The sequence below is a fragment of the Capra hircus genome, chromosome 17, assembly GCF_001704415.2.
Source record: "Capra hircus breed San Clemente chromosome 17, ASM170441v1, whole genome shotgun sequence".
In the NCBI taxonomy this organism is placed as follows: domain Eukaryota; kingdom Metazoa; phylum Chordata; class Mammalia; order Artiodactyla; family Bovidae; genus Capra; species Capra hircus.
In genome coordinates, this window is record NC_030824.1 from 69,403,105 (window position 1) to 69,422,636 (window position 19,532).

General features: G+C 41.9%; 1 pseudogene; it reads left to right on the forward strand.

Annotated features, from left to right (window-relative positions):
- On the forward strand, positions 16,162 to 18,483 carry LOC108637867 (annotated as a pseudogene).

Below are 19,532 nucleotides of genomic sequence, written 5' to 3' on the forward strand. Positions count from 1 at the left end.
ATCCCTGCCTCCTGTACAATGTCATGAACCTCTGTCCAGAGTTCTTCAGGCACTCTGTCTATCATATCTAATACCTTCAATCTATTTGTCACTTCCACTGTATAGTCATAAGGGATTTGATTTAGGTCGTACCTGAATGGTCTAGTGGTTTCCCCTACTTTCTTCTATTTAAGTCTGAATTTTACAATAAGGAGTTCATGATCTGAGCCACAGTCAGGTCGAAATCTTGTTTTTGCTGACTGTATAGAGCTTCTCCATCTTTGGCTGCAAAGAATATAATCAATCACCAGTGCTGACCATCTGGTGATGTCCATGTGTAGAGTCTTCTCTTGTTTTGTTGGAACAGGGTGTTTGCTATGACCAGTGCATTTTCTTGGCAAAACTCTATTAGTCTTTGCCCTGCTTCATTCCACATTTCAAGGCCAAATTTGCCTGTTACCCCAGGTTTTTCTTGACTTCCTACTTTTGCATTCCCGTCCCCTATAATGAAAAGGACATCTTTTTTGGGTGTTAGTTCTAAAAGGTCTTCTAGGTCTTCATGGAACCGTTCAACTTCAGCTTCTTCAGCGTTACTGGTTGGGGCATAGACTTGGATTACCGTGATATTGAATGGTTTGCCTCAGAGACGAACAGATCAGTCTGTCGTTTTTGAGCTTGCATCCAAGTACTGCATTTCAGACTCTTTTGTTGACCATGATGGCTACTCCATTTCTTCTGAGGGATTCCTGCCAGCAGTAGTAGATATAATGGTCATCTGAGTTAAATTCACCCATTCCAGTCCATTTTAGTTTGCTGATTCCTAGAATGTTGACGTTCACTCTTGCCATCTCTTGTTTGACCACTTCCAATTTGCCTTGATTCATGGACCTGGCATTCCAGGTTCCTATGCAATATTGCTCTTTACAGCATCGGACCTTGCTTCTATCACCAGTCACATCCACAGCTGGGTATTGTTTTTGCTTTGGCTTGATCCCTTCATTCTTTCTGGAGTTATTTCTCCACTGATCTCCAGTAGCATATTGGGCAAGAAGGAAAAAAAAAAAATCTGACACTTTTAGTTTGTTTTCTCCTGCCACTTAAGAGAGAGGGAAAAAAAGTCTGACACTTGCAGCCTATTTTCTCCACTTGGGGACCCCTAGCCTTCCTGCCTGTTACCTTCTCATCTGCCCTTGCAATGAAACAGTCTGCAAGCAGCTGGCCACAGTCATTTGCCCATAGCTATCCTTCACTCCAGAAACATACCTGCAGATTTTCCTCTGTGTTTATTTTAAACTTTAAAAGTTTAAAGATGGTGAGGGAAAACGTTAAGCCTGACCAGGAGGGCTCTGTGCAATTGCTGCCCTGGCTCATCTGATCACGTGAAATGTGGCTGTGGAATTTGGGGTCCGGTCCCTGGAGAAAGGCATGGCAACTTACTCTAGTATTCTTGCCTGGACAATTCCATGGACAGAGGAGCCTGGCAGGCTGCAGTCCACAGGGTTGCAAAGAGTCAGATATGACTGAAGCGACTTAGCATGCTGGCATGCATGCAGAGAAGATTAGAGCAGCGGTGGTGCAGCATTCTTTGCTTTAAACCTGAAAGGTTGTTGCTGACCCATGAAAAGATGCCAGGATTCTTGGCCTCTGGAGGAGAAGAATTCAATCAGGTCCAGAGACAAGGCTTGATCACTCAGAGCTTTTGTGTAATAAAGTTTTATTAAAGTATAAAGGAGATAGAGAAAGCTTCTGACATAGGCATCAGAAGCGGGCAGAAAGAGTACCCCCCTACTAGTCTTCAGCTGGATGTTATATAGTCATTAGCAGTCTGTTAATGAAAGAAAGGAATGTCTTAAAACTCAGAATGGCACCAGGCCCCTCACCCATAAGATGCATTTTGGGATAATCTCGGCACCAGGTGATTCATCCTGGGCCATAAAATGATTGACTTGAATCTTGTAGAAGAGCAGGTTACCATACAGTTTCATTTACATAGATTGCTGCTGCTGCTGCTGAGTCATTAGGGGGAACCTACTTGAAGACAGAGTCTGGGGTAAATGCATAGTACATTAACATAGCTTAAGACAAACACTTCCATAAGAAGAATACATAGGTTAACTCAAGGTTTGAGAATAGTTAACTTCAGGTGGAACTAGGTGTTATTATGGCAACACAGTATTTTAACAGACACCTCCTTTTAAATTTGTAGAAGGGGAAAAGAGGAAAATTTGAGAAGGGGGAAAAATATATCACTAGTTTGTTTCCTCCTGCCTCTTAAGAGAGAGATAAAAATGTCTGACACTTGCAGCCTATTTCCTCCGTTTGGAGACCCCTGGCCCTCTTGCCTGTTACCCTCTCATACCTAAAATATATTACCCTGTTCACCAAATATACAGAGGTATTTTAAAGCCAAGTACATATGTGTGTACTTGGTATGTTCAAAGTAGCCAAGATGGTGTGTTCAGGCTCTCTTGCCCCACGTTTTGTAAATAATGACTATGTAACAGCTGAGATCACATAGTACTGCACATGCATGCCATGAGGTACTTGCTTGGTCATGAGCTGCTTTGTGCTGTAGGGATATATGAACTTCACCCAAGAAAGAGGCGGCTTTTTTTTTTTTTTTTTTGCTGTGTCATAGCTGTGTCTGTTGGGTCAGCCATGAGAGGAGAGAATATAGTGTATTTACTGCTATGGCTGCTGCATCAACCAGGAGAGAACACTGTTGTGGCTGCTGTGTCAGCCAGGAGAGAGGTTGTGTGCGGTTAGGTTGTGTTACGTTATGCCTGCTGCTGCGGCTGCTATGCCAGCCAGAAGAGAATAAACGTGACTAAGTTCCTACAGCTCCTTGTATCTTCTTCCAGCCTCTTAGCTCACACCTTGCCTAACCTGGGTTCAGCGAACGGTGTGGACAGTGTCAACAGCAAGACAATTGGCACTGTGAACAGGATGAAGAGTGGTACAGTATGTAAATAAAGTAATAAAGCACCAGCTCTGTGTGTCCACCTCAAGATCCAGCCACAGGATCCAGCCAAGATCCTGTGAAGCAAACAGGCAGAACTGACAGGAAGATGTGAAAAAGGATTAGCTGCTAGTTTGGTTGAGTCCTTTGTAAGTGAAAAGTCTACTTGGTCATATCATCTTTTCTGCCTTTTACTATACACACACAAATTTAAGAATATGACCCTTCACCCATCTCAGAATGAGATAACGTAGACTCTAGCTTTTTGTATCTGGGTAAACTGTGATCCTCCTTAAGCTATATGTGGCCAACACTGACAAATTCTTTGAGGGTGTAGCTAAACGAAGAAATGGAAAAGCAGAAAGTCATTTTTTCCTGCACTTTGGAGTCACTTTCAAACCTGATATTATTTTTGAGTTTTCACAACAGAAAACATTTACCCATTTCTCTTGCATTTCTTTTCTACTTTTCTGTTTTCCTGATCACCTCTGTCTCAGGCATATCTTATCTGTCGGGACTTTCCATAACTTTCCTTCTCTCATGTCTTTCCATCTCTTTTGCCTCCTCTATCCCCTGGCATTGGCTGTGCCACATTCTTCCCCCTCCCAGTCCCCCCACCCCCCCCCCCCCCGCCTTCCCCCCTCCCCCTGTCCCTCTGACCCTCTCTGCATCATGACTGCATTTAGTCAGGAAAGAGGCTGAGGTCAAGCAGCCTAGGCACTCCTTCCCCCTCATTACTGTGGACCTTCCATCTGGAAGGGGCCTTCCTCAGCCTCAGTTTTCTTTCTGGAAACTTGCCATCAAGAGGATCCCCTGGGCCTTGTCCACAACCTCTAGCCATACCCTAGCCCAACCCTGACCTTGGGAGCGCAAATCCTAATTTTGGAATGTGTCTGGCTTATCTGAAATCTTTTCTTTCCTTCTCATCTTCTCCTGTAAGAACTCCAAAATTACAACTCACTGCTGAACAATCATTGGCAGGAGAATCTTGGATCCCCACCCCCCAACACACAAAAAGATACCCCACATCCAAGGGCAAAGGAGAAGCCACAGCAAGACGGTAGGAGGGGTGACATCATGTTTAGAATCAAACCCCATACCCACTGGAGACACTCAGAGGACTTAAACAAAACCTTGTGAGCACCAGGACTCAGAGACCACACAGAGATTGAGCCAGATATGTGTTTGAGTCTCCAGTGGAGATATGCGTCAGCAATAGTCTGCTTCAGAGGCAGGGGCTCAGGGTGCAGCTACCTGGGTCACACAGCATAAGCCTTGGAGGAAGTCATCACTAATCCCACCATAGAGCTGCCGAGCAGATGACCCACAGATTCCAGAACAATTATACAAAAGAATTTCTTGCAAAGTTAAGAAAATTCTATGGCTTACAACAGATTTCCCAACCTGAGGATCTGGCAAAGGGACTGAGAACCCCCAGGGAATTTGACTTTAGAGGCAAGTGGGATTTTTACAGAACTTCCACAGGACTGGGGAAACAGACTCTTGGAGGGCACAAACAAAACCTTGTGTGCACCAGGATCCAGGAGAAAGGAGCAGTGGCCCCACAAGAGACTGAGCCAGATTTTTCTGTGAGAGTATAGGAGTCTCTGGTATAGGGGTGGGTAGGCACTGGCCTGCTGAGAGCTTGGGGACATGGAGTGCGGCATGCCTGTAGGGGACATATTGAAGGAGGTTGTCATTCTCTTCATTGCCTCCACCATAGTTTGGTCTCAGGCCAAACAACAGGGAGAGAAGAAAGTCCTGCCTATCAACAGAAAATCGGATTAAAGATTTACTGAACAAGGCCCCATACATCAGGAAAAAAAAATCCTAGTTTTCCCCACAGTCAGTCTCTCCCATCAGGAAGCTTACATAAACTTCTTATTTTATCTGTCAGGGCAGAGAGATGGAAACCACAATCACAGAAAACTAATCAAGCTGATTACATGGACCACAGCCTTGTCTAACTCAATGAAACTATGAGCCATGCTGTGTAGGGCCATCCAAGATGGACGGGTCATGGTGGAGAGTTCTGATAAAACATGGTCCACTGGAGAAGGGAATGGCAAACCACCTCAGTATTCTTGCCTTGAGAACCCCATGAAAAGCCAAAAGGATGTGACACCAAAAGATGAAATCCCCAGGTCCATAAGTACCCAATATGCTACTCGAGAAGAGTGAGTGGGGAAATAACTCCAGGAAAAAATGAAGAGACAGAGCCAAAGCAAAAACAACGACCAGCTGTGGATGTGACTGGTGATGGAAGTAAAGTCCGATGCTGTTAAGAGCAAAATTGCATAGGAACCTGGAATGTTAGGTCCATGAATCAAGGCAAATTGGAAGTGGTCAAGCAGGAGTTAGCAAGAGTGAACATCAATATTTTAGGAAGCAGTGAACAAAAGTGGACTGGAATGGGCAAATTTAATTCAGATGACCACTATATCTCCTACTGTGGGCAAGAATTCCACAGAAGAAATGCAATAGCCCTCTTAGTCAAAAAGAGTCTGAAATGTGGTACGTGGATGCAATCTCAAAAATGACAGAATTGTCTCTGTTCAATTCCAAGGCAAACCATTCAATATCACAGTAATTCAAGTTTATGCCCCAACCAGTAACGCTCAAGAAGCTGAAGCTGAACAGTTTTATGGAGACCTACAAGACCTCTTAGAACTAACACCCCCAAAAGATGTCATTTTCATAATAAGGGACTGGAATGCAAAAGTAGAAAGTCAAAGGATACCTGGAGAAACAGGCAAAATTGGCCCTGGAGTACAAAATAAAGCAAGGTAAAAGCTAGCAGAATTCTGTCAAGAGAATGCCCTGGTCATAGCAAACACCCTCTTCCAAAAACACAAGTGAAGACTCTACACATGGACGTCACCAGATGGCCAACACCAAAATCAGATTAATTATATTCTCTGCAGCCAAAGAAGGAGAAGCTCTACACAGTCAGCAAAATCAATACCAGGAGTTGACTGTGGCTCAGATCATGAACTCCTTATTGCAAAATTCAGACTTAAATTGAAGAAAGTCAAGGTCTAAGGGAAACCACTAGACCATTCCAGTATGACTGAAATAAAATCTCTTATGATTATACAGTGAAAGTGAGAAATAGATTCAAGGTATTAGACCTGATATACAGAGTACCTGAAGAACTCTGGACAGAGGTTCGTGACATTGTACAGGAGGCAGGGATCAAGACCATCCTGAAGAAAATAAATACAAAAAGACAAAAAGGTTGTCTGAGGAGGCCTTACAAATAGCTGAGAAAAGAAGAGAAGCTAAAGCAAAAAGAGAAGAGGAAAGATATACACATTTGAATTCAGAGTTCCAAAGAATAGCAAAGATAGGTAAGAAAGCCTTCCTCAGTAATCAGTGCAGAGAAAGAGGAAAACAATAGAATAGGAAAGACTAGAGATCTCTTCAAGAAAATTAGAGATACTAAGGTAACACTTCATGCATAGATGGGCACAATAAAGGACAGAAATGGTATGGACCTAACAGAGGCAGAAGATATTAAGAAAAGGTGGTAAAAATACACAGAAGAACTATACAAAAAAGATCTTCATAACCCAGGTAGCCACGATGGTGTGATCACTCTGAGCCAGATCCTAGAGCCACACATCTTGGAATGCGAAGTCAAGTGGGTCTTAGGTAGCATCACTGCAAACAAAGCTAGTGGAGGTGATGGAATTCCAGTTAAGCTATTAGAAATTCTCAAATATGATGCTGTTAAAGTGCTGCAGTTAATATGCTAGCAAATTTGGAAAACTCAACAGTGGTGACAGGACTGGAAAAGGTCAGTTTTCCTTCCAATCCCAAAGAAGGGCAATGCCAAAGAATGTTCAAATTACCTCACAATTGTAGTCATCTCACATGCTAGCAAAGTAATGTTCAAAATTCTCCAATGCAGGCTTCAACAGCACATGAACCATGAAACATTGTGATGTTCAAGATGGATTTAGAAAACACAGAGGAACTGGAAATCAATTTGCCAACATCCATTGCATCATAGGAAAAGCAAGAGAGTTCCAGAAAAATATCTACTTCTGCTTTATTGATTATGCCAAAGCATTTGACTAGAGATAACAACAAGCTGTGGAAAATTCTTAGAGAGAAGGGAATACCAGACCACCTTACTTGCCTCCTGAGAAATCTGTGTGCAGGTCAAGAATCGGCAGCTAGAACTGGATATGGAACAATGGACTGGTTCCAAATTGGGAAAGGAGCACATGAAGTCTGTATCTTTTCACCCTGCTTATTTAAATTACATGCAAAGTACATCATGTGAAATGCGGGACTGGATGAAGAAAAAGCTAGAATCAAGATTGTTGAGAGAAATATCAATAGCTTCAAACATGCAGATGACACTACCCTAATGGCAGGAAGTGAAAAGAAACTAAAGAGCTTCTTGATGAAAGCGAGAGAGGAGAGTGAAAAAGTTGGCTTAAAACTCAACAGTCAGAAAACTAAGATCATGGCATCTGGCCCCATCATTTCATGGCAAATAGACTGGAAATAATGGAAATATTGACAGACTTTATTTTATTAGGCTCCAAAATCACTGCAGATGGTGACTGCAGCCATGAAATTAAAAGATGCTTGTTCCTTGGAAGAAAAGCTTTGACCAACCTAGAGAGCATACTAAAAAGCAGAGACTTTTCCAAAAAAAGGTCCATCTAGTCAAAGCTATGGTTTTTCCAGTTGTCATTAATGAATGAGAGTCAGACTATAAAGAAAGCTGTGTGCGGATTAATTGATACTCTTGAACTGTGATGTTGGAGAAGACTCTTCAGAGTCCCTTAGACTGCAAGGAGATGAAGCCAGTCCATCGTAAAGGACATCAGTCCTGAATATTCATTGGAAGGACTGATGCTGAAGCTGAAACTCCAATACTATGGCCACCTGATGAGAAGAACTGACTCACCAGAAAAGACCCTGATGCTGGGAAAGATTGAAGGTAGGAGGAGAAGGGGTTGACAGAGGATGAGATGGTTGAATGGCATCATCGACTTGATTGATATGGGTTTGAGCAAGCTCTGCATTAGGTCACGGACAGGGAAGCCTGGTGTGCTGCAGTCCATGGGGTTGCAAAGAGTTGGACATGTGAGTGACTGAACTGACTGACCAGCTATCTTAAATCAAGTCCCTGAGTAAAACAGAAATTTATTAAAGAGTTAAGTTTCTTTTCATATTGTCAAATAGTAGAAACTGTAGCAAAACTAATTTAACATTAGGGAAAATGAGCTTGAAAGATCAGGCATCATGGCTTTGCAGAGAAAGCCCTGGGCCCTGCTTAGAAGACTCTGCTGAGTGATAGTTGCAGTGGACTTGGCACCTTCCAGAAGCTCAGTCTTCTCTTATTAACTAGGAGAAAGGATGGTTATTATTAAGATATTTATTAAAGTTCTTTATTTGATAATCCTATATGCCTACAAATAGGAAATTCTCTATAGAAAGTAAGGGAAGATCAAAATGGAAGGCATACTAAAATCTTTACATTGTGGTGTTGAGTATGTTTTAGTTAAATTGTACCATGGTTCAGAAAAAGCTTTGTGCAATCTTGAGAAAGGAGAATGGAGCTGGAGAAATCAACCTGCCTGACTTGAGACTATACTACAAAGCTGCAGCCATCAAGACAGTATGGTACTGGTCTAGAAATAGAAATATAGAACAATGGAACAAGATAGAAAGCCCTGAGATAAACTGAAACATCTATGGGCACCTTATATTTGACAAAGGAGGCAATAATATATGATGGAGAAAAGACAGTCTTTTCAATAAGTGGTGCTGGGAAAACTGGACAGCTATGTGTAAAATAATGAAATTAGAACACTTTCTAACACTGTACACAAAAATAAGGTATAAATGAATTAAAGACCTAAATGTAAGACCAGAAACTACAAAACTCTTAGAGGGAAACACACCCTATGACCCACCTCCTAGAGTAATGGAAATAAAAACAAAAATAAACAAATGGGGCCCAATTAAATAAAATGCTTTTACACACCAAAGGAAACTATAAATAAAGTGAAAAGACAATCCTCAAAATGGGAGAAAATAATGAAAAAATGAAACAACTAGCAAAGGATTAATCTCCAAAATATACAAGCAGCTCATGCAGCTCAATATTAGAAAAATAAACAACCCAATCAAAGAGTGGACAGAATACCTAAACAGACATTTCTTTAAAGAAGACATATGGGTTACCAATAAACATGTGAAAAGGTGTTTATTGCTCATTATTGTTCATTGCTCATTACTAGAGAAATACAAATCAAAACTACCATGAGGTATCATCTCACACCTGTCAGAATGGCCAACACCAAAAAACTACAAACAGAAATACTGGAGAGGGTGTGGAGGAAAGGGAACCCTCTTGAATTATTGGTGAGAATGCAAATTGATACGGTCACTATAAGAATAGCATGGAGATTCCTTTAAAAATTAGGAATAAAACTACTATATGATTTAGCAGTCTCACTACTGGGCATATACTCTGAGAAAACCATAACTGAAAAAGACACGTTCCCCAATGTTCACTGCAGCACTATTTACAAGAGCTAGGATATGGAAGCAACCTAAATGTCCATCAACAGATGAATGGATAAACAAATTGTGGTACATATACACAATGGAGTATTACTTAGCCACAAAAAGGAATGCATTTGACTCAGTTCTAATGAAGCAGATCAACCTAGAGACTGATATATAGAGTGAAGTAAGTCAAAAAGAGAAAAACACATTATTACATTAATATACTATGCATATATATGGAATATATATGCATATATTAATGCATATATATGGAATCTAGAAAGATGGTCCTGATGGACCTAAGTCCAGGGCAGACATTGAGAACAGACTTGTGGACACGATTGGGGTGCTGTGGGGGTGAGGCTGGAGAGGAGAGGCAGTGGGATGAAGTGAGAGAGTAGCATTGAAACATACGTAAGCACAAACCATATGTAAAATTAGATAGCCAGTGGAAGGTGGCTGTACGATGCAGAGAGCTCAAATCCAGTGCTCCGTGACAACCTAGAGAGGTCAGATGGGGTGGGAGGTGGGAGGGAGGTTCAGGAAGGAGGGAACATATGGAGTTCTAGTATCTGAGAGCTTGACCATACTTTTGATAAAGTTTGCTTAAAAACATTTTCACATATATATGAAATCTACCTGTGAGGTAGATCTTGCAGGCATGATATCTTCATTTTTCAGATGAGAAACCTGAGGCTTACAGAAGTTAAATGACTTGCCCTAGATCATACAGCTGATGAGGGCTGGAGCCAGCTCTTCTACCAGTGCTTGACCCAGTGGGCTTTCTACTGTGGTGGACTAGTTCTCCTGACAGTAGAGACTGTCTGCTCTTGAGGATGTTGTACAATGAGAATTATCAAAGAACTCTTTGGAATGTAGGGTTTGGAGGCAGGAACTACTTAAAATATTTGAGCCAGACAGAGAAACTACTCTAATTAAGCAGAAATCTCAAAGGATTCTCTAAAGTGGGACTTTTTGAATCTAGAAAATTGTTTCATGTTTTATGAATTAAGGTGTAAAAATCATAAGGTCAACATGATTATTCTCATTTAGATGAGAAAACTGAGTCTCAGAGATGTTAAGTAATGTGTAGCAAAGATTTTAGACTTGCCCAGAGAGAGCACTGACCTTTGCCCCTGATTTCTGGGAGTTGCCTCTATATTAAACTGGTAGAATGTCTTTGTTTATGGTGGTGGCTGAACACACCTGACGGTCTTAACATGGGAGTTGCCAATACCACAGGGACAAACCATGTGATTTAGGGTGGGGAGCAAAGTATTAGTTGACCTGGATGCTGAGTTCAGCCACAAAGGCAATCAATCAGTCAATCCTGTCTAAGTAATAGAGTCCCAATAAAAACTCTGAAGTGGAGACTTGCCAGAGCCTCCCTGATTGGCAATACTCTGTGTATATCATCACACATGGATACTGAGAGGAGAGCAATGTCATGACGGTGATAGAAACTTCACTTTTGTAATACTTCCAGACTCTGCCCTTTGCATCAATTCACTTTCTGATTTTAATATGCATCCTTGTCTTGTAATAAACCATAATCATGAATATAACAGCTTTCATTTCTGAGTCCTTCTTCTGACTATCATACTAGAGGGTGGTTTGGGAATTCTCTGAACTTGCAGTTGCTGTCAAAGTAAGGGTGGTTTTCTGTGGACTTTCCCCTCTAACTTTGCAGATGGTGTCAGAGGTCTTGGGAGCCTAGAGGACTATGTCCTTGAACTTTGCAGTTTTACTAACTCCAGGTAAGTGACCTGTTCAAAGTCACCAGAGCCAGAAATGGATCTCAGATACTTATAATACAAGTATGCTCCTCCCTCCATGGGATTCTCCAGGCAAGAACACTGGAGTGAGTTGCTGTGCCCTCCTCCAGGGATACAATATATATTTATAGCTTATTTATTTTTACATAGTTGGTTGTTCCTATTAATCACCTACCTTCTCTCCACCTCTCCACTTCTTTATCCCCATTGGTAACCACTAGTTCATTCTCTATATCTCTGAGTCTGTTTCTGCTATATTTTTATTCACTTGTTCTATTTTTTAGATTCACATAAAATATTCATCTTCCTTTGTCTGACTTATGTCACCAGACATATTGCCTCTATGTCCATCTATGTCATTGTAAATGGCATAATTTCATTTTTTATGGCTAAATCATATTCCACTTTATACATGCATATTGTCCACATCTTTATTCATCTGTTGATGGACAGACACTTAGGTTGCTTCCATATCTTGCCACTAAGTCACTTCAGTCGTGTCCGACTCTGTGCGACCCCATAGACGGCAGCCCACCAGGCTCCCTGTCCCTGGGATTCTCCAGTCAAGAACACTGGAGTGGGTTGCCATTTCCTTCTCCAACGCATCAAAGTGAAAAGTGAAAGGGAAGTCGCTCAGTCATGTCCGACCCTTAGCATGGACTGCAGCCTACCAGGCTCCTCCATCCATGGGATTTTCCAGGCAAGAGTACTGGAGTGGGGTGCCATTGCCTTCTTCGTTCCATATTTTAGCTATTGTAAATAATGGGCTGTGAACTTTGGTGTGAGTGCATCTTTTCAAAGTAGTGTTTTCATTTTCTTAATTTATATAGCCAGAAGTGAAGTTGCTGAATCATATAGTAATTCAATTTCAGTTGTTTTTATTTTTTAATTGGAGGAAAATTGCTTTACAATGTTGTGTTGGTGTTTGCCATACAACAATGCAGATCAGCAGGTACATCTTTCACCCTTCAACCCATCCTACCCCTCTGTAGTGGGAACCTTCTACAGGCAATTACAGAGTACCAAGCTGTGCTCCCCATGTAGCTTCTCATCAACTATTTGTTTTCCATATGGTGGTGTATATATGTCAGTGCTGCTTTTTCCATTTGTCCCAATCGTTCCTTCCCTCACTGTGTCCACAAGGCTGTTCTCTATATCTACATATCCATTCCGTCCCTGCAAATAGATTAATCAATATCACCTTTCTGGTTTCCATATATATACATTAATATGCAATAATTGTCTTTCTTTTTCTGATTTATTTCACTCTGTGTAACAGACTCTAGGTTCATCCACCTCACTAGAATGGACAAAAATTTGTTCTTTTTTATGGTTGAGTTAATGTCCCATGGTATATATGTACCATGACTTCTTTTTATCATCTGTTGATGGACATCTAGGTTGCTTCTATGTCCTAGGTATTGCAAATAGTGTTGCAATGAACTTTGGGGTACAAATGTCTTTTTCAGTCATGGTTTTCTCAGGGTATATGCCCAGTAGTGGAATTGTTGGGTCATATAGCAGCACTCTTACCTGGAAAATCCCATGGATGGAGGAGCCTGGTGGGCCACAGTCCATGGGGTCGGTAAGAGTCGGACACGACTGAGTGACAATACTTTCATTTTTCACTTTCATGCATTGGAGAAGGAAATGGCAACCCAATCCAGTGTTATTGCCTGGAGAACCCCAGGGATGGGGGAGCCTCATGGGCTGCCGTCTATGGGGTCCCACAGAGTTGGACACGACTGAAGTGACTTAGCAGCAGCATGGTAGTATTACTTATAGTTTTATAGGAATCCCAATGGTGCTCTCCATACTGGCTGTAGCAGTTTGCATTCCCACCAACAGTTCAAGAGAGCTCCCTTTTCTCTGTATCCTCTCCAGCATTTATTTTTTGTAGATTTTTTTTTGTGAAAGCCATTCTTATAAGTGTGAGGTGATAACTCATTATAGTTTTGATTTGCATTTCTCTAATAATGAGTGATAGTGAGCATCTTTTCAGGTATTTATTGGCCACCTGTAGGTCTTCTTCGAAGAAGTGTCTGTTTAGGTCTTCTGCCCATTTTTTGATTGGACTTTGTTTTTCTAATATTGAGCTGTAAGAACTGCTAATATACTTTGGAGATTAATCCTTTGCCAGTTGCTTCGTTTGCAATTATTATCTCCCATTCTAAGGGTTGCCTTTTAATCATTTATTGTTTCCTTTGCTGTGAAAAAGCTTTTAAGTTTAATTAGGTATCATTTGTTTATTTTTCTTTTAATTTCCATTCCTCTAGGAAGTGGGTCAAAGAGAATCTTACCATGATTTATGTCAAAGAATGTACTGTCTATGTTTTACTATACGAAATTTATATTTCTGGCCTCTCATTTAAGACTTTAATCCATTTTGAGTTTATTTTTGCGTATGGTGTGTATGGTGTTAGAAAGTGTTCCAATTTCATTCTTTTACTTATAGCTATCCAGTTTTCCAACACCAATGACTGAAGAGGTTATCTTTTCTCCATTGTGTATTCTTGCCTCCTTTGCCAAAGATAAGGTGCCCATAGGTGTGTGGGTTTATCTCTGGGCTTTCTGTCCTATTCCACTGATCTATATTTCCATTTTTTTGGGGCCAGCACCATGCGTCTTGATGACTATAGCTTTGTAGAATAGTCTAAAGGTAGGGAGGTTGATTTCTCCAGTGTGATTCTTCTTTCTCAAGATTGCTTTGGCTATTTGGGGTCTTTTGTGTTTCTTTTGGTGAAATTTTTGTTCTAGTTCTGTGAAAAATACTGCTAGTATTTTGAAAGGAATTGCATTAAATCTGTACTTTGGATAGTATAGTTATTTTCACAATATTGACTCTTCCAATCCAAGAAAAGGTACATCTCTCCATCTTTTTGTGTTGCCTTTGACTTCTTTCATTAGTGATTTAGTTTTCTGCATACAGGCTCTTTAGGTAGGTTTATTATTAGATATTTTATTTTGTTGCTGCAGTGGTGAATAGGGTTGTTTCCATAATTTCTCTGTCTGAATTTTAATTGTTAGTGTATAGGATGTAAGGGATTTCTGAATATTAATTTTATATCCTTCCACTTTGCTAAATTCACTGATTAGCTTTAAGTAATTTTCTGATATCATCTTCAGGATTTTCTATGTATGTTATTATGTCATCTGCAAACAGTGAGAGTTTTCCTTTTTTTTCAATCTGTATTCTTTTATTTCTTTTTCTTTTCTGATTTGCTGTGGCTAGGACTTTCAAAACTATGTTGAATAATTGTGATGAGAGTGGCCACCCTTGTCTTGTTCCTGATCTTAGGAAATGTTTTCAGCTTTTGACCACTGAAGATAATGTTTGCTGTGGATTTTTGGTATATGGTCTGTATTACGCTTCCCCTGTGGCTCAGCTGGTAAAGAATCCACCTACAATGTGGAAGACCTGGATTCAATTCCTGGGTTGGGAAGATCCCCAGGAGAAGGGAAAGTCTACCCACTCCAGTATTCTGGCCTGGAAAATTCCATGGAGTTGTCCATGGCGTCACAAAGAGTCAGACACAACTGAGCAACTTTCACTTTCACTTTTATAATGTTCAAGTATGTTCCTTCTATGCTTACTTTCTGGAGAGTTTTCTTTTTTTTTTTTATAATAAATGGGTATTAAATTTTGTCAAAACCTTTCTCTGCATCTATTGAGGACTGTATAGTTTTTATCTTTCAACTTGTTAATATGGTTTTTTCGCAGGGATTGATTTGCATATATCAAAGAATCCTTGCATCCTAGGGATAAAGCCCACTTGATCATGGATTCTGTTTGCTAGAATTTTGTTGAAGATTTTTTCATCTATGTTCATCAGTGACATTGGCCTGTAATTTTGTTTTTTGTGATATCTTTGTCTGATTTCTATGTCAGGGTGATGTTGGCCTCATATAATGAGTTTGCAAGTATTCCTTCCTCTGCAATTTTCTGGAAGAGTTTGAGAAAGATAGGTATTAGCTCTTTTGCTAGAAATCATCTGTGAAGTCATCTGACTGTGGGCTTTTGTTTGTTGGAAGGTTTTTGATCACAGGTTTGATCAGGTTTGATGTTCATGTTTGGGTTCAAATTTTCAATTTCTTTCTCATTCAGTTTTAAAAGGTTATACTTTCCTAAGAATTTTTCCAATTCTTCCAGGTCATCGATTTTATTGGCATAGTTGCTCTTAGTAGTCTCTTGTGCTGCTGCTGCTGCTGCTAAGTTGCTTCAGTCATGTCCAACTCTGTGCGATCCCATAAACAGCAGCCCACCAGGCTCCCCCTTCCCTGGGATTCTCAGAGCAAGAACACTGGAGTGGATTGCCATTTCCTTCCTCAATGCATGAAAGTGTAAAGTGGAGGGTGGTGGAAATGGAGATGTGGATGGATCCACCGGTGCCCTGAAGAACAGCCCCCACCTCCACCAGTGCCCCATAGTTCCCAGATGCTGCCTCGCCATGACAGAACTGCTTAGTGGTTTCCCCAGAAATATTGACTTGAGGTTGGATAATATTGAAAGGCTCCTGACCACTCTTTCATTACCAAAACCTTGCGGCTGAGGCCACACCCATGAGCCCACCTCAGTAAATCCATCAGATCTCTCTGATAGCCATAAAAGACCCTTTTGAGTTGATTTTGACCACATATTTGTCCACACTTTATGGAAGATGAAAATATCAAACCAAATCAACATTGCTGCTGATTCAAGAATCTTAGAGGCAGAAAATTAAACATTGGAACATTTGTGAGTGTATGAAGAATTCTAACAGGACATCGATTTTTTTTTTTTTTAAACAAAACACTTTTTTTTTTAGGGTATTCAGAACCCTGTGGAAGTTGTGTGCAGTCTTCAGACTCAACACCTCTGTCTTCACTTCCCCCGGGGAAAGCCCAGGTACTGTTACATGGTAGGCGGTTTCCTTCCAGTCTGAATATGAGTGCCCAGACTTCCCCAGCAGAGAAGGGCCTGAATCCAGGGTTGCTGTGCCAGGAAAGTTACACCTGCAGTGGGACTGACAAAGCTGTCTTCGAGTGTGATGAGTATTGCAGCCTGTAGTGTTTCCGTTGTGAGGAGGAACTCCATCGTCAGGAGCACCTGAGAGACCATGAGCGGATCAGACTCAAAGCTGGCCATGTCCCTTACTGTGACCCCTGAAAGGGCCCCAATGGGCACTCTCCAGGTGTGAAGCAGAGGGCAGTGGTGAGGTGCCAGACCTGTAAAATCAGTTTGTGCCTGGAGTGCCAGAAGAGGACTCATTCTGGGGGTAACAAAAGGAGGCACCCCGTTACGGTGTACCATGTCACTAAGGTCCAGGAGTTGCTGAAAGAAGAAGGGATGGATGAGGAGACCAAGAGGAAGAAGATGACTGAGAAGGTTGTGAGTTTCCTGCTAGTAGATGAAAATGAAGAAATTCAGGTAATGAATGAAGAGGACTTCATCAGGAAATTGGACTGCAAACCTGATCAGTATCTGAAAGTGGTTTCCATCTTTGGAAATACTGGGGATGGGAAGTCTCATACCCTCAACCACACTTTCTTTTATGGCCAAGAAGTCTTCAAAACCTCCCCTACCCAGGAGTCCTACACTGTGGGAGTGTGGGCAGCATATGACCCAACCACAGAGTAGCTGTGATAGACATCAAAGGGTTCTTGGGAGCTACAGTGAATCTAAGCCAGAGAACAGGGCTGCTGCTTAAGGTCCTGGCCATCTCAGACCTCGTCATCTATTGAACTCATGTAGACCGACTGCACAATGACCTCTTCAAGTTCCTCTTCAAGTTCCTCAGAAGCTTATTTGAAACATTTCACTAAGGAGCTCAAGGCTACCACTGCCCACTGTGGCCTGGACATCCCCTTGTCCACCTTGGGCCCTGCCGTTATCATTTTCCATGAGACTGTGCACACCCAGCTGCTGGGCTCTGATCACCCCTCCGAGGTGCCAGAGAAGCTCATCCAGGACCGGTTCTGAAAGCTGGGATGCTTCCCAGAAGCTTTCAGTTCTATTCACCACAAGGGGACGAGGGCCTACAACCTTCCCACTGACTTTTCTGGGCTTGGGCGTGCTCTGGAGAAGCAACTGGAGAACAATACCACCCATTCTCCCCGGCACCTGGGCATCATCTTCAAAGACCTGAAGGCTCTGAGTGACCGCTTCAGTGGTGAGATCCCCGATGACCAGATGGCACACAGCTCCTTTTTTGCAGACGAGTACTCCACCTGCTCCTCCCTGTGTCTCAGCTGCAGAGCTGGATGTAAGAATAGCATGAATCATGGGAAAGAAGGGGTACCTCATGAAGCCAAGAGCCACTGCAGATATTCCCACCAGTATGACAACCGGGTTTTCACCTGCAAGGCCTGCTACGAGAGAGGCAATGAAGTCAGTGTGGTGCCCAAGACGGCTGCTTCCACTGACTCCCCCTGGATGGGTCTTGCAAAATATGCCTGGTCTGGGTACTTGATAGAATGTCCCAACTGCAGTGTGGTCTATCGTAGCCGGCAGTACTGGTTTGGGAACCAAGATCCTGTGGATACGGTGGTGGGGACAGAGATTGTGCACATGTGGCCTGGAACCAATGGATTTCTGAAAGACAATAACAATGCTGCCCAGCGCCTCTTGGACAGAATGAACTTCATGGCTCAGTCGGTGTCTGAGCTTAGCCTTGGGCCAACCAAGGCTGTGACGTCCTGGCTGACAGAGCAGATTGCCCCTGCCTACTGGAAGCCCAACTTCCAGATTCTGAGCTGCAGCAAATGTGCTACATCCTTTAAAGATAATGACACCAAGCATCACTGCCGGGCCTGTGGGGAGGGCTTCTGTGACAGCTGTTCATCCAAGACCTGGCCAGTGCCTGAGTGGGGCTGTGCCCCTGAGCCCATGCAGGTGTGTGACAACTGCTATGAGGCCAGGAATTCCCAGTTAGATGTCACTGAGGCACAGGGGGACGACAAAAGTGGAACGCTGATCACTGGGAAGGTGGGCGAGGCCGTGCAGAACACTTTAGGAGCCGTAGTGACAGCCATTGATATACCACTAGGTCTGGTGAAGGATGCGGCCAGGCCGGCATACTGGACCACGAGATCCTGCACTTCCACAGCTGCTGGAAGGAGTTCAGTGTCAAGCTCTCGAAGCACCACTACCGGGCCTGTGGACAGGGCTTCTGTGATGAGTGTTCCCACGACCGCCGGGCTGTCCCCTTGTGAGGCTGGGACCATCCTGTCCAAGTCTGTTTTAAAGCCCGGTGACCTTTAACTGCCCTCCCACTACCCCGGAAAAAAAAAAGGAAAGCGTAAAGTGAAAGTGAAGTCTCCCAGTCATGTCCGACTCTTAGCGACCCCATGGACTGCAGCCTACCAGTCTCCTCTGCCCATGGGATTTTCCAAGCAAGAGTACTGGAGTGGGTTCCCATTGCCCTCTCCGAGTCTCTTATGATCCTTTGCATTTCTGAATTGTCTGTTTTCATTTCTCCTTTTTGTTTTCTAATTTTTTTGATTTGAGTCTTCTCAGTTTTTTTCTGGATGAGTCTGGCTAATGGTTTGTCAAATTTGTTTATTTTCTCAAAGAACAAGCTTTTAGTTTTATTGATCTTTGCTATTGTCTTCATTTCATTTACTTCTGCTCTGATCTTTAGGATTTCTTTCCTTCTACTAATTTTGGAATTTTGGGTTCTTCTTTTTCTACTTGCTTTTATTTGATATTTCTTTTGTTTCTTGAAGTTGGCTTGTATTGCTATAAACTTCCCTCTTACCACTACTTTTATTACATCCTATAGGTTTTTAGTTGTGTTTTCATTGTCAATTGTTTATAGGCATTTTTAAAAATTTCTTCTTTGATTTCTTCAGTGACCCTTTGGATATTCAGAGCATATTGTTTAGCCTCCATGTGTTTGTGTTTTTTACAGGCATTTTCTTGTATTTGACATCTAAGTCTATAGCAATGTGGTCAGAAAAGATGATTGAAATAATTTCAATTAAAAAAAAATTTACCAAGACTTTATTTGTGACCCAAAATGTGATCAATCCTGGAGGATGTTCCATGTGTACTTGGAAAAAAGTGAAATGAACTCTTTGGATGAAATGCTCTGCAGATATCAGTTAGGTACAACTATTCTTGCATATCTTTTAAGGTTGTGTTTCTTATTAATTTGTCTGTCTGTCTGGATGATCTGTCCATTGATGTGAGTGGAGTGTTAAATCCCTCACCATTATTGTGCTACTTCTGAGTCACCTTTAAGAACTGTTGACATTTGCCTTATGTATTGAGATGCTCCTATGTTGGGCGCATATATATTTAT